The following is a 17,170-nucleotide window of genomic DNA, read 5'->3' as shown; positions in this document are numbered from 1 at the left end:
GCTACTGTTAAGGAGCTAATGACGTGTCGCATGCGTGAAGGGACTTCGGTCCGTGATCATGGGGTACGAGTGATTTGGCTCATACAAAAGTTAGCGACCCTTGATTTGGTGTTGGAGCATGAACTCAACGTGGATTTACTGCTTCTGTCTCTTCCTTCTTCTTTTGACGGATTTGTGATAAATTTTAATATGAACAAGATAGAGGCCACCCTTGAAGAGATGGTCAATATGCTTGTGACATATGAATCCACACTTAAGAAGGATAAGCCAGCTTTCTTGGTGGGCTCCTCATCTTCTGCTAAGAAGGGGCCAAGTACGAAGGGCAAGAAACGTTCTGCCCCACCCAAGAAAGTCGAGCCCGAGAAGAAGCACAAGACAAAGGCTTCAAACAATGGAAAATCCAAGGATGTTTGCCATTACTGCAAGAAGCCCGGTCATTGGAAGCGCAACTGCAAGGAATATCTAGAGCAGTTGGGAACTGCAAAGGGTATGTTCTATATTGAAATAAACATTTCACTTAATACAACTTCTTGGGTATTGGATACCGGATGTGGATCTCACATTTGCAATGATTTGCAGGTGATGACAAGAAGTCGCAGGCTTAGAATGGGTGAGACCCAGCTGAGGCTCGGGAATGGTTCCAGAGTTGAAGCTACAGCCATTGGAGATGTTTGTTTAATTTTGCAGAACGGTTTTAAGTTATTTTTAAGAGATGTTTTATTTGTTCCGGATTTAATTAAAAACATTATTTCTGTTTCTATGCTAGATAGAGATGGTTATTCTTGCAATTTTGTGAATGTGATTTGCAATATTTACAAGAATGAATGTTTGATTGGAAATGGACAACTTGAAAACGATCTATACAACTTAAAACTAAAAGACGTTCCAATAAATTATATTGATAAACCGGAGACAACAAACAAAAGGAAAATCGATAGTCAAAACCCAGCAAACCTTTGGCACGCTAGACTAGGTCATATTTCCTCAAGGAGGATGAACAAGCTAGTGGGAGAGGGCATGTTTGATATGTCTGATATTAACTCTCTACCTACTTGTGAATCCTGCCTAAAAGGAAAAATGACTAAATCTCCTTTTAAGGGGAAACCTGAGCGTAGTCAAAATCTGTTGGATTTGATCCATACAGATGTTTGTGGACCATTTAGAGTTGGGACTCAATATGGCCACACCTACTTCATTACCTTTACTGACGATTATTCAAGGTATGGGTATTTATATTTAATGAAATATAAGTCTGAAGCATTTTGAAAAGTTCAAAGAATTCAAGGCTGAAGTAGAAAACAAGCTAGGTAAAAGTATTAAAGCACTTCGATCGGATCGAGGTGGAGAATACTTAAGTACCGAGTTTTTGGACTATCTAAAAGAGAATGGGATTCTCTCTCAGTGGACTCCTCCTATGACACCACAGCTGAATGGTGTATCGGAGCGTCGTAATCGAACTTTGTTGGACATGGTTCGATCCATGATGAGCTTCACTGAGCTTCCACCTTCGTTTTGGGGCTATGCGCTTGAAACGGCGGTATTGTTGTTGAACAACGTCCACACTAAAGCAGTGGACAAAACACCATACGAGTTATGGAATGGCAAAGCTCCTAAGTATTCGTATTTGAGGATTTGGGGATGTCCTGCTTACGTGAAGCGGACAGTGGGAGATAAGTTGGATAGTCGATCCAGCTTATGTTATTTTGTAGGGTATCCGAAGAATTCAATCGGATATTATTTCTATTATCCTGCTGAAACAAAGGTGTTTGTTTCTAGGAATGCCACCTTCTTGGAGAAGGAGTTCTTATTGGATAAGAAAGGCGAGATGATGGAACTCGAAGAAGTTCGAGAAGAACCCGAAATACAAAATAACGATCCTATGCCTCAGGAACCATTACCGGACACGCCTGAACCTAGAAGATCCGAGAGGACTTCTAGACCTCCTGTTCGATATGGTCTTCTTCTTGAAGGGGATCAAGATGAACCCGACATTGGATGTGATCCAAGAAACTTCAAGGAAGCAATTTCTGATGCGGATTCAAATTTATGGCTTGAAGCTATGCAGTCTGAATTGGATTCAATGCATACAAACCAAGTTTGGTCTTTAGTAGATCCTCCTGATGGAATTGTTCCAATAGGGTGTAAATGGATCTACAAGAGAAAGCTTGGGCCTGATGGTAAGGTATTGACCTACAAGGCGCGATTGGTGGCGAAAGGTTACACTCAAAGACAAGGAGTTGACTATGATGAAACCTTTTCACCAGTTGCAATGTTCAAGTCCATAAGAATCCTTATTGCCATAGCTGCATGGTATGACTATGAGATATGGCAAATGGATGTGAAGACTGCTTTTCTTAATGGAGACATTAAGGAAGAAATCTATATGAAGCAGCCAGAGGGGTTCACATCCATGGGAAGCGAGCATAAGGTATGCAAGCTTCAGAGATCAATTTATGGTCTAAAACAAGCATCAAGAAGTTGGAACCAGAAATTTGATGAAACAATAAAAGATTTTGGTTTCATCAAGAACCCGGAGGAACCGTGCGTGTACAAGAAAGTAGTTAAGGATGCTGTGACATTCTTAGTACTTTATGTTGATGACATCCTACTCATTGGGAATGATGTAGGGATGTTACAGTCAACAAAGATATGGTTATCAGGTAGATTCTCGATGAAGGATTTGGGTGAGGCATCCTACATTCTTGGGATACAGATCTATAGAGATAGATCTAAGAGAATGATAGGACTCACTCAATCAACCTACATCGACACCATATTGAAACGGTTTTCAATGGATGGGTCCAAGAGAGGACATCTACCCATGTGTCATGGAGTTTCTTTATCCAAGTCTATGTGTCCCAAGACTGATGCAGAGATAGAGAATATGACACATGTACCATATGCGTCAGCTATAGGTAGTATCATGTATGGATGATATCTACCAGACCGGATGTAGCATTTGCTCTGAGTGTCACGAGCAGATATCAGTCTAATCCTGGTCAAATGCATTGGAAAGCCGTGAAGGACATTCTTAAGTACTTACGAAGGACTAAGAATATGTTCATGGTATATGGAGGACGAGATCTGAAATTGGAAGGCTATACCGACTCTAGCTTCCAAAGTGACGTGGATGACTCGAAGTCAACCTCTGGATGCTCAATGGCGGTGCTGTCTCTTGGAAGAGTTCCAAGCAGGACACCACAGCGGATTCCACCACTGAGGCTGAATACATTGCAGCATCAGCTGCTGCTAAAGAGGCCGTTTGGATGAGGAAGTTCGTCCAAGAGTTGGGCGTCATTCCTGAATTTGTTGGTCCAGTCCCGGTGTACTGTGACAACACGGGTGCCGTTGCTCAAGCAAAGGAACCAAGGTCTCATCAAAGATCCAAACACGTACTGAGGAAATACCACATCATCCGGGAGATTGTGGAAAGAGGAGACATCACTGTCGAACGAGTGGCCTCTGCAGACAATATCGCTGATCCGCTTACTAAGCCCTTGCCAGGACCATTGTTTGACAAACATCGCGAAGCAATGGGTCTACGTAGTATGACTAGTTGGCTATAGGGCAAGTGGGAGATTGAAAGAGTGGGTGCCCAGTGAGCCAACTTGTGGCTATGGGCTTTGATGACTCTTTGTACAAACGATCTTTTGTTTAATATAATTTACACTTTTATTAATGGCAATGACTTTATCTTTCTTCATATTGTTATATTATGATATACTATTGTTGTTTTGATAAAGACCTTGAATATACTATAGTGTATGTAAGATGTGGTAGAACATGGGGATGTCTATCATGAAATACATCTTATAGTCACTGTATATTCTAAACTGTTCCTAGTCGATTGAGCCGTCCGAGAATAAGGATAAGGATCGCTCGAGTTTGAGACTAGCATTTGCGATGCGGAGTACCACGTTTCATTGGTAGGGAACATGGAGATGTTCGAAGCATGCAAATGGATATTCATAGATGAATAATCGAACTACCCTATCCGGACTTTCCAAGTGGTTATCACTTATCGAGTGGATAAAGTCCGCGGTTTTGGTTGTACACCATTAGTCCTTACTACTTGAAACATCATGGAGACTCTATATGCTAGTACTGTACTTTGACTCGTTTACCGACTCTATGGGGTCATCAGGTGTCGGGATTGGGTACAGTTACAACACATATAGGAGTCGATGCATTGTTGTCAAGGATTCACCACATACTTGCGAGTGTGGATATCCTATGCGATCTGAGGAGATATTAGTGTGACGAATCTCTGGCCAGAGTACTTGATGTGATTTAAGAAATGGTTTCTTAGTAGCACATGCGATGTCACTAATTTGATCTTCAAGATGTATTGCATAGTTATCGAATCTTGAGCGACTCTCGATATACCAATGGTTGTTGATTCGATCGGGATATATGGATGAAGGGACCGTACTGTACGCGAACCAAAATCTACTGGTTCTTGTAGGCACTATCAGTGATACCTAGGGAATCATGGGGCGATGTTGCTAGGCGCTTTACCATGATTCGTTGGGCAAGTCGGAAATCGTTGCTCCGAGTCACAAGGAGTTGTGAGCCCACGGCTAGCTGTATCCCTGAACCATTGAGGGTCACACAGTGTAATGGAGTTTTAAATCCCCGTTGAGATAGTTAAATTTAAAGAGTTAAATTTAATGAATAAAGAAGTTGGACTTCTTAAATAAGAGTAAGGGAGTAGGATTTCCTAAAATGACATAGGGATGTACATTTTTGGAAACCACTGAATTCGGATTCAGGAAAATTTATCTTGACTTTAAAATGTGCAGAAATGGTTTCTGTGCACATTGGTAAAATCGGTTTATCAATCGGAGTCACGATGAATTTTATATTAATTTCTGAACATGCGGGCTTTACTTGTCGGGCCTCAACTTATGACTAATGGGCCCTAAGGTGTTAGTGGCCTGCATTATAAATAAGTTATTACAGTACAGAAATTACACACAACAGGTCATAATTTGAGAGACAGAAAAATCGAAACCCTAGCCTTCTCTCTCTAGAATTTTCGGCCGTCCCCTCCTGCTCTGCCCGAGAAAATTTCGGTCTGTGATTTTGAATCGCAGTCAGGAATAACGAATCAGATTCGTTTAATCTCTTCGCAGAAAAATTCTGACAGATTTTCTAGTGCAATCTGTCAGAGGGATTTAAACCTCTATTCGTGGACCTGATAGAAGGAGTTCATCAGTTCCTGAGAGATACAAGAAGCGCAGAGAAATCTGTGTGGTGTCCAATAATCTCGCTTCGAGATTGAAGGTAAAATTTAATAATTGTTATTTAATTTTACACACACTAATAATTTAATCGTTGAACGGTTGATACCCACACTATGGAATTGTTCCATAATAAAATTTTTAAACTTCCGCTGCACCGGGTATCAATCGTGATTGATCTGAACGCCAGTTTTTCCAACAGTGTGGCGGTTGGAGATGACATGACCTATGAGGGTTTGGTGAGCCGTTGTCACCAGGCGGAGGATAGTATTCGGCTGAACAGGTCTTTCTCTCAGTCTAGGCCTGCGAGTTCTTTGGGTCCCCATGCTCAGACTTTCAAGAAGTCCAGATCTAGTTCTTCTTCCTCTGGTTCTGCTGGTGTTGTCCGTTTCGGGAAGAAGGACAAGTGTGACCACTGTGGGAAGAACCATCCGACCGACCGATGCCGCAAAGCTTCTGGAGCTTGTTTTTGATGTGGAGAGGTTGGTCATCTCCGGAGGGATTGTCCACAGTCTGGGGGAGGTGGTTCTAGTTCAGGGTCTGGTTCTCAGGCTACCGTTCAGCAGAAGACGCAGGGACAGCCTGCTGGGAGTTCTCATTTGAGGCCGCGTGCTTCTGGTCAGGTGTTCGCCTTGAGGCATGATCAGGCTGTGGAGGAGAATGAGAAGGTCATCGCAGGTACATTTCTACTTTACGGTATACCTGCTATCGTACTTATTGACATTGATGCATCTCATTCCTTCATTTATGCACGTTTTTTTAAGAGGCATAAGTTACGATGCATTGCACTAGACGTAGTAGTTTATGTTTCTACTCCGACAGGTCAATCTGCTTTGGCTAAGCGTCTAGTGATGGGTTGCCCTTTAGAGTTCGAAGGGAATATTCTGTTAGCGAATCTCATGGTTCTTGCGATGGATGACTTTGATTGTATTCTGGGGATAGACATACTGACTACCTATCGAGCTTCAGTTGAGTGCTATCAGAGATTAGTACGCTTTCATCCGGATGGGAGTGAGAGCTGGTTTTTCTATGGTGAGGGAGCGCGAACCCTGATGCCTTTAGTATCAGCTTTGAGAGCCTGTCGAGCTATAGAGTCTGGCGGGGAAGGCTACCTTAGATATGAAGTTCATTTGTCCGCTGAGAGCATTGGGATAGAAAGCATTCCTGTTGTGGATGAATTCCCAGATGTATTTCAAGATGAGATTCTGGGTTTTCCTCCTGCTAGGGAAGTCAAGTTTGGCATAGAGCTGATGCCGGGTACTTTGCCTATTTCTCGAGCACCCTATCGTCTGGCTCTGTCAAAGATGCGAAAGTTGAAGAATCAGTTACAGGATCTTTTGGACAAGGGGTACATTCGTCCTAGTGTATCTCCTTGGGGAGCTCCTGTTCTTTTTGTGAATAAGAAGGATGGGTCTATGCGGTTGTGCATTGGCTATCGGCAGCTGAACCGAGTTACTGTGAAGAACAAGTATCCTTTGCCTCGTATTGATGACTGGTTTGATCTACTGCAGGGCACTTAGGTTTATTCCAAGAATGACTTCAGATCTGGGTATCATCAGTTGAGAGTCCGAGATCAGGATATAGCCAAGACTGCATTCCGTACTCGCTATGGGCATTAAGAGTTTCTAGTGATGCCATTTGGATTGACTAATGTGCCGGCTATATTTATGGATCTGATGAACCGTGTCTTTAGAGAATATTTAGACAAGTTTGTCGTGGTTTTCATTGACGACATCTTGGTGTATTCGCATAATGCGGAAGAGCATGTTTCTCACTTGCGAGTGGTACTGCAGACTCTTCAGGATGAGCAGTTGTAAGCCAAACTGAGAAAGTGTGAGTTCTGGATGGATCGAGTGGTCTTTCTTGGCCATATCATATCCAGGGAGGGGATTTCTGTTGATCCGAGCAAGATTGAAGCTGTGCTTAATTGGTCGCGTCCAACGACGGTCGCTGAGATCCGTAGTTTTCTGGGTCTAGCACGATATTATCATCGTTTCATTCTAAACTTCTCTCAGCTAGCTCGACCATTGACGCAGCTTACCCGCAAGGGTATGGATTTCGAGTGGTCCTCCGAGTGAGAAGAGAACTTTTGTGAGCTTCGACGACGGTTGACTTTTGCGCCGGTGTTGGCATTACCGTCAAGATCTGGAGGGAATGTAGTGTACACGGATGCCTCTCTTCAGGGGTTAGGTTGTGTCCTGACTCAGAATGGGCATGTGATATCATACGCTTCTAGACAGTTGAAGTTGCACGAGGACAACTATCCAGTTCACGATTTGGAGTTGGCAGCTATTGTGTTCTCTTTGAAGATGTGTCGTCATTATCTGTATGGCGAGAAATTTCAGATCCTTACCGACCACAAGAGTCTCAAGTATTTGTTCACTCAGGCGGAGTTGAACATGAGGCAGAGACGTTGGATGGATTTGCTTAAGGATTATGATTGCGGATTGAGTACCATCCGGGAGCTGCTAATCTCACTGCTGATGCCTTGAGTTGCAAGGTGCGACTGTCCGCAGTTCAAACTTGTTCTATGTCTAGTGCGATCGGTGATTGTTGTTCTTCAGGGTTTACCTTCAAGCACAAAAAAGGTATGCAGAGTATCCAGATGTTTGCAATTTTATCTGAGCTAGCTTTGTATTCGCAGATTCGAGATGCTCAGATGTTTGATTCGAAGACCCAACGTTTGACTCGTCTAGCCAACGAGGGTAGTACGTCTAGATTTCACTATCAGTCAGATGGTTTTCTGTGTTTGTCTAGTAGACTTGTGATTCCGCAGGATGAAGAGTTGCGAGAGGAGATCTTGTCTCAGGCACATCACACCAAGTTGAGTATTCATCCGGTGAGCAACAAGATGTACAAGGATCTACGTACTAGATTTTGGTGGAAGGGAATGAAACGCAGCGTGTATCAGTTGTTTCGAGATGTTTGGTGTGTCAGCAGGTCAAGGCAGAGCACCGAAGACGTGGAGGGTTGCTTCACAGTCTGCCTATTCCGGAGTGGAAATGGGAGTTCATCACGATGGATTTTGTGACCCATTTGTCAATGTCCTCGAGGAATTGTGATGCTATCTGGGTTGTGGTGGACCGACTCACCAAGTCAGCGCATTTCATTGCCTATAGCCGAGAGTACACTGTGGATCTTATGGCCCGTTTGTATGTTCAAGAGATCGTTCGACTTCATGGAGTGCCTGTGAGAATTGTCAGCGATCGAGACCCCAGGTTAACTTCTAGGTTCTGGGGGAGTGTTCAGCGTGCGATGGGCACTACTCTCAGCTTGAATACTGCCTATCATCCGGAGACAGATGGTCAGTCAGAATGCACTATCCGTACTTTGAAGGATAAGCTTCAAGCTTGCACTATGGACTTTGGTACAGCCTGGCAGGATCATTTTCCATTGATTGAGTTTGCATACAACAAAAACTATCATACTAGTATTGGGATGACACCTTTTGAGACGTTCTACAGGCGACGTTGTCGTACTCCACTCTTCTAGGAAGAACTGGGGGAGAGGCAGGCTGAGGGACGGGAGTTTATCCAGTAGGCAGTAGATGTTGTAGATCAGATCAAAAAAAGATTAAGACTGCACAGGATCGTCAGACCAGTTATGCTAACACCAAGCGTAGGCCTCTGCAGTTTGATGTTGGGGAAAAAGTGTTTCTGAGAGTGTCACCTTTCCATAGGATTCTCAGATTTGGCCTTAAGGGCAAGTTGTCTCCCAGATTTATCGGTCCGTTTGAGATCTTGGAGAGCATTGGCGATTTGGCTTATCGTCTGGTTTTGCCACCGTATCTGTCCAGTATTCACAACCTGTTCCACGTATCTTTGTTGCGATGGTATGTCGCAGATCCGTCTCTTATTCTACAGCGGTCTAAGGTTCAGGTAGATAAGGATTTGACCTATGTTGAGAAACCTATTCGTATCCTGGATTATAAGAATAAGGTCTTGCCGAATAAATTCATTCATTTGGTTTTAGTTCAGTGGCAGCGCCGAGGCACTGAAGAAGCCACTTGGGAGCTCGAAAGCAGGATGCGCACAGAACATCCTGAGCTATTTTGATTTCATTTTAGAATTGTATTCAGTTGTAAACTCTGTAAATTTTGCAATTTGAATAAGAGAATGTTTCTGCACCTTGTTTTACATTCGGTACTTAAGATTTGATTTCAAGGACAAAAAATCTTAAGTGGGGGAGAATGTAGTATCCCGAATCCAGTTTTAGTGATTAACTTCTATTTAATCCAATAAACATGATTAAGGAGACTTCTAATGGATTAACGGAGCCCGGGATTAGACCCAGAATGATAAGAAATTAATGGTCCAGAGGGTCAGGCAGAACGGAAGCAACGTTCTAGGAACGGATGCAACGTTCGTGCCATCAGAAATGCGTCACTGTTTACGTACTTGATGTGACATTGGCACCATCGGAAGCAACGATGGTGAACGGACGCAACGTTTGTCAGGTAGAACTGACGCAACGATGGAGGAACGGATGCAACGTTCGTTGTCTATAAATAGGGGTGCCGAGGCTCACATTTGAGCACACCTCTTATCTATTATCTCTCGATTCCTTAGCCTTTTAACTCAGATCTAGGGTGTTCTAGGCGTAGACCTAGAGCTGGTAGAGCGCGCCTAGTATTTGAGGTACAAAAGTACTGTTCGAGATATATATCCTGACTGAGTATGCATGTATTATGTGACTGCATGATTTATATGCCATGATTTTATGCTGCATACATTTACATCTTGAGCTATCTCTATTGAGATGTCTGTTAGTAGGGTTTACCCTATCCTGTTAGTGGATGGACTTCCATCGATTTGGGTCCCGCGTATCCACTGGTATTTTCGGTATGTGAGCCACCTCCTGAACCGATGGCACAGCGTGCTACATAACAGGGTCCGGTATGTCTTTGCTATTTGATCTTTGACCTCGAGTCTGTAGGGATTTCACTTGCATGCATGTATACTCATACTCTCATGCTGAGCGTTTTATGCTCACGTCTTGTATTCTGTGTTTCTGGACACCCTATTCCATGGGACAGGTTTGCGATTGGACGAGGCAGGTGGATCCAAGAGGGGCAAGGCAGTGGTTGGACAACTGGAGCTTTGTCTAGGCTTTTATTCTGTTGTATTGGGTTTATACACTGTTCGATCTTGTTGTATAATATTTGGGTATTTACAGATTCCTTTCCTTGGGATTGTATAATGTTTATGGCTTCCGAAGTTTTATTCTGATTACTGTTTTGATTAAGTTAATTGCATGTCTATGTTCTGTTTAGTAGGTGATCTCGGTAAGGGTCACTACAGGGTGTTTCTAAGAGCTAGTGGATTTCGATGAAAATGGCTCTTGAAAATCGAGGTACATTTGTCTCATGAAGTTTGTTCAAGACAGAATTCTATAAGAGTTTCTCTCTAGTGTCTTATAGAAAGGACGAAGGTGCTGAGTTTGCCACTCTGAGGCAAGGTAACATGAACATTGAAGAGTATGTGTCTAAGTTTGATAGCTTTCTAAAGTTTTCACCGCACTTTGCCGACAACGAAGAAGCAAAAGCCGATCAGTTTATTAATGGTTTGAACTCTGAGATCTTCACGTTGTTAAACACTACTAGGTCTGATAATTTTGCGGATGCCATGAATAATGCATAAGGAGCTGAAGCAGGTTTGACGAGACAGAGAGGAGCTCTGTTTGTGCCTCAACAGCCGAGACAGTCTTAGAAATAACCATCTCAGTATCAGAATCAGCCATCACAGTATCATAACCAACCATCGAGGTATGAAGGAGGAAGTAGTGGAGGTAACAGAAGGGATCACTTCAGAGCAAAAGGGAAACAGTTCAAGAAGCCAGGGAACAGTTCTTCTAGCTCCAGTTGCTCCAAGCAGTTTGGTTCAGGACAGAGTTCTGGATTTTCATATATGTTTTTCAACAAGTGTGGAGGTAGACACTCCCAAGAGCAGTGTATAGGAGTTTTTTGGAACTGCAATATCTCTCAACAGTCAGGACAGTTTGCTAAGGTATGTCCTCAATGAGGTAAAGAACGAGCTCAGAGTGGGAGTTTTTCTAGAGCTACAGCTCAGCCTGAGAGGCAGACTTCTGCGGTTCATTCCTTCCAGCCTTAGTAACAGAATAGATAGGGAGGTAACCCGAGTGCGAACCAACCTCCGAGACAACAGGCACTAGACTTTGCTCTGACTGAGGATCAGGCTCAGGCTGCACCTGAAGATGTTATAGCAGGTAACTATTTGATTTTAGGTTATTCTGCTCATGTATTGATTGATACGGGTGCATCTCACTCATTTATATCTGAGAAATTTGTTTTGATTCATGCCTTTCCTTGTGAGCCTTTGCCTGCTGTAGTAGCTGTTACTTCACCTTTGGGTGGGGGAATTGTGTCCGTAAGATTGGTTCGGAACTGTGAACTTCATTTCAATGGTAACGTGATTATTTTTGATTTTATTGTGCTTGGGTTGTCAGATTTTGACTGTATTATCAGTATAGATGCTTTGACCAAGTACAGAGCTACAGTTGACTGTTTTCAAAAAGTAGTCGGTTTTAGACCGGAGATGGTAGAGGAGGGAAATTTTTTGGTAAGGGTTCTCGATCCAGAATTCCTTTAATTTCTATTTTGTCGATGACTCGTTTGCTACAGAAAGGAGCAGAGGGATTATTGATTTATGCAGAGGATGTCCTGAAATCTAGCCCAGAATTGGTTGATATACCAGTGGTTAGAAAATTTGCTGACGTCATTCCAGATGAGATTCCCGTATTGCCTCCTATTCGAGAGATCTAATTCAGCATTGATTTATTGTCAGGTACTCAACCGATTTCCAAAGCTCCTTATCGTATGACACCGGTCGAATTGAGAGAATTAAAAGAACAGCTCGAGGATTTGATTGCCAAGGGATACATAAGACCTAGTGTGTTGCCTTGGGTTGATCATGTTCTCTTTGTGCAGGAAAAAGATGGTTCTATGCGGCTCTGTATTGATTACCGTCAACTGAATCAAGCGACGGTAAAGAACATGTATCTAATACCTCGAATAGATGACTTTTTTATCAAATGCAGGGTTCTTCTGTCTATTCGAAGATTGATCTGAGGTCGGGATATCATTAGCTGAGAGTGCGAGAGGAAGATTGTAGCGACCCTACCCGGATCCACTACCTAATCAGAGCGATTAGCGCAAGCAACAACAATTAAAGCGTTAAATAGCGGATAATTTCAAAGTACAACAAATCCAATCGACAGAATACAACCGACGATAGAAACAGTGTATAATTCTTTATACAACCAAATCGAAATTAGGGTATCAGAATCCCTAACAAACTACCTCTGCATGGTAGCAACCTCAACCCTGCTGGGAACCACCGGGACCGTCCAGCCTCAGACCTAACTCGCCACAAGGTGTCCCAAAACACGAAACATAAAGGGCGTGAGCGACTACGCTCAATACGGAAGCAATGATATAAATACAAATATGAGCATGCACATGACATAAAAAATCAGGGTTAAATCACTTTACTCATGGCACCTAGAATACACAGTACCGGGCAAGAGAGCGACTCCGCGTGGTACTCGTATATTCCCAAGGCACGAATCCTCAGGAAGAATTGTCTCGACTGATGAAAACTGTCATGACTCACATCATACCCAATGCAGTCTCCGTAAAAACATATGCATGTGCTAAAAACAGTAAAACATAGCCAATATAGCACATACAACATGCATCACACACATATGTATAAATATCATGCCGGCTATCTCGGTCAGTACTTACGTACCTTTAACACTACAGGTCAACTCCTAGCACACCTGTCTAGGTCCAAAGCCTACAAGTCTGCTCTACTGCGTCTACACATGCAAAAGTCCATGCATCACTATAAACGCTCTAAAAGCCTTAACTAAGCTATTTCATACTCCTAAATATTTTTAGGAAGCCAAATTATACCTTCGTCCATCGTCAGCCCGCTGGTGTAGAATCACCTCAAAACTTAGGCACACCTCCGCTACGACGCCGAGATCGCTAGGCAACTTCCGGATTCCAAATAGGATGCCTAGAACTCCGTAGATCTAAGTAAGAAGGTTCGAAAAACAGAGGAAAAGAGGGGAAATCGGTGCACAGAATGAGGGCTCGGACCCCTTATTTATAGACGGCGATCGGAACGTCTGATCCCTCATCGGAACGTCCGATCCCGAACGGAGCGTCCGATCGTGACATCGGAACGTCCGATGTCACCTCACGAGCATAAGCAGTGACGTCATCTTGCTGACGTCGGTGATGACGCCAGCCCCAGCCAGAACGGAACGTCCGATCCTCCAATGGAACGTCCGATCCTGATCGGAGCTTCCGATCTGTGCTTCGGAGCTTCCGATCCACTTTGGATAATTTTAGGCAACATTTATTAATTAATTTCCTTAATTACCTTGATTAATTTTGGGTCCCTACATTCTCCCCCACTTAAGAAATTTCATCCTAGAAATATTACATTTTAAGGAAAACATAGTACGCAAAATCAATGCTCTTATTACAACTGAACAATATACATTCGATACAACAGAGTACAAAATCTTAAAACAACTCGGGGTGCTCGGCTAACATCCGACTCTCCAACTCCCAAGTAGCTTCCTCTGTACCTCTGCGTTGCCACTATACCATCATCAACGGTATGCGCTTGTTACGAAGCACCTTGTCCTTCCTGTCGAGAATCCTGAGAGGTTTCTCCACATACGACAAATCGTGGTCTAGTTGCACCTCAGTCGGACGCAAGATGTGGGACTGATTCGCCACGTACTGTCTCAACAAAGACACGTGAAACACATCATGAATCTTCGAAAGATTTGGTGGCAAGGCTAGACGATAAGCCACGTCTCCAACTTTCTCGAGAATCTCGAAAGGACCAATAATCTTGGTGACAACTTACCCTTGAGACCGAACCTCATCACCTTACGGAAAGGTGATACACGCAAGAATACATACTCTCCTTCTTCAAAATGAAGTGGCCTGCAGTGAGTATTCGCGTAGCTAGCCTGTCGATCCTGGGATGCCTTAATCCTGCGTCGGATCAATTCTACTGCATCAGTCATCTGCTGAATCATCTGAGGACCCTCCACCTGCCGCTCACCAACCTCGTCCCAAAACAAAGGTGTACGACAACGACGTCCATAAAGAGCCTCAAATGGTGCCATGCCAATGCTGCTATGGTAGCTATTGTTATAAGCGAACTCCACCAATGGCAAATGATCGTGCCATGCTGGGCCAAAATCCATTACGGTAGCTTGAAGCATGTCCTCGAGAGTACGGATAGTCCTCTCCGATTGTCCATCAGTCTCTGGATGATACGCTGTGCTCAAACTCAAAGTGGTACCAAGAGCACGCTGAAAACTCCCCCAAAATCTTGAGGTAAAACGAGGATCTCTGTCGCTCACAATACTCAGTGGAATACCATGCAAACGGACAATTTCTTACACATACAGCCGTGCCATCCTGTCGAAGGTGAAATCCCGGTTATATGGTAAGAAATGCGCGGATTTCGACAATCGGTCAACAATAACCCAAATCGCGTCGCAATTCCTGGAAGACATAGGCAAGTGGGTGACAAAGTCCATCGTCACATGCTCCCACTTCCTTTCAGGAGTATCGAGATTGTGAAGTAGACCTTCGGGTCGACGATACTCTACCTTGACCTGCTGACACACAAGGCATCAGGACACGAACTGATAAATGCTGGGCTTCATTCCTTTCCACCAAAATCGAGTACGTAGATCCTTGTACATCATCATGCTGCCAGGATGTACTGAGAACCTACTATGATGAGCTTGCGATAAGATCTCGTCTCTAACAAACCATCCGCCTGAAAATGGAAACCAGCTGAATTTTCACCCTCAATGAATCGGGCTAATATCTGAATCTTGGGATCAACACCCTGTGCCTCACGAATACGTCTATACAAGGCTGGCTCGGCAATCACAGATGCAACACGAACTCCCTGTTGTTCCTTCTTATGACAGAAAGTGAAACCCAAGGAACAACACTCTTCGACCATTCGTGACACTGCACTGGTATGAAGGGAACTCAAATAAATCTTGTGACTAAGAGCATCAGCAACCGGATTAGAAGATCCTGGATGGTAATTGATTTCGCAATCATAGTCCTTCAGCAAGTCCATCCAACGGCGTTGTCGCATGTTCAACTCTGCCTGAGTGAACAGGTACTTCAAACTCTTATGATCAGTAAAAATCTGGAATCGTTCGCCGTACAAATAATGACGCCATATCTTCAGAGCAAAGACAATGGCTGCATGCTCTAGATCATGTACGGGATAATTCCCCTCGTGAGTCTTTAGTTGCCTGAAGGCATAGGCAATCACATGCCCATTTTGAGTCAACACACACCCCAAACCCTGAAGAGAAGCATCGGTGTGGACTACGAAACCACCAGATCCAGTCGGCAAGGATAGCACTGGAGTAGTCGTCAATCTACGTCTCAACTCACGAAAACTGTCTTCGCACGCGGAAGACCACTCAAAAGAAACATCCTTTCGCGTCAACTGTGTCAAAGGCCTGACTATCTGAGAGAAATTCTCCACGAATCGACGGTAGTATCCGGCCAAACCCAAGAAACTATGAATCTCAGATGCTGTCGTCGGGCGCGACCAATTAAGAATAGCCTCTGTCTTGCTAGGATCCAATGATACTCCATCTCTAGAAATGGCATGACCAAGAAACACAACTCGGTCAATCCAGAAGTCACACTTGCTGAGCTTAGCATACAACTGATGCTCTCGCAAGGTCTGTAAAACAGTACGAAGATGAAAGGCATGCTCATTCATGCTACGAGAATACACAAGGATGTCATCGATGAACACTACAACGAACTTATCCAAGAGCTCTCGGAAAACCCTGTTCATCAAATCCATGAAAACAGCTGGAGCATTCGTCAGACCAAATGGCATCACTAAGAACTCATAGTGCCCATATCGAGTACGAAATGCTGTCTTCGAAAAATCCTCGTCTCTAACTCGCAACTGATGATACCCAGAATGCAAGTCGATCTTGGAACAGATAGAAGTACCCTGCAATTGATCAAACAGATCGTAAATCCGCGGGAGAGGATACTTGTTCTTTACTGTCACTTTGTTCAACTGACGATAGTCAATGCACAAACGCATCGAACCATCCTTCTTCTTGACGAATAGAACCGGGGCTCCCCAAGGTCAAACACTGGGTCGAATGTAGCCCTTATCAAGAAGATCCTGCAACTGCTGCTGCAACTCTCGCATCTCAGATGGAGCTAATCGGTACAGCGCTCGGGAAATCGGCGCTGTCCCTGGCAACAAGTCAATGCCAAACTCGATCTCTCGCACAGGTGGTAACCCTGGAATCTCATCGGGAAACACATCCGGGAACTCACTGACTACTGGTATCTCCTGCATGTTCGGACCCTCTAAGGATGCATCAATCGCATAGATTAGGTAGCCTTCCCCGCCAGACTCTAAAGCACGTCGGGCTTTCAGAGCAGAAACCACCGGCATCGGGGGTTGCGCTCCCTCACCATAGAATTACCAAGCATCCTCAGCCTCGGGGCGAAACTGGACAAATATCTGGTAGCAATCCACTACCGCTCGATACGAAGTCAGAAGATCAATCCCGATGATACCATCAAAGTCATCCATCGCTAAAACCATCAGGTTAGTGCTCAACAGATGTCCCTCAAATCCCAAAATACAACCCAAAACAAGACGCTTAGCTAAGACTTCCTGACCCATCGGAGTCGAAACCTCTAACAAGACGTCTAAGGAAACAAAAGGTAATCTATGCCTCTTAACAAACCGAGCTGATATGAATGAATGCGAAGCACCGGTATTGATCAAAAGATAAGAAGGAAAACCGCACAAACTAAAAGTACCTGCAATCATGTTCTCACTGTCTGCCTGAGCCTG

Source organism: Henckelia pumila, chromosome 3 (genome assembly GCF_033568475.1).
Source record: "Henckelia pumila isolate YLH828 chromosome 3, ASM3356847v2, whole genome shotgun sequence".
Lineage (NCBI taxonomy): Eukaryota > Viridiplantae > Streptophyta > Magnoliopsida > Lamiales > Gesneriaceae > Henckelia > Henckelia pumila.
Note: the sequence above shows the minus strand (reverse complement) of the source record.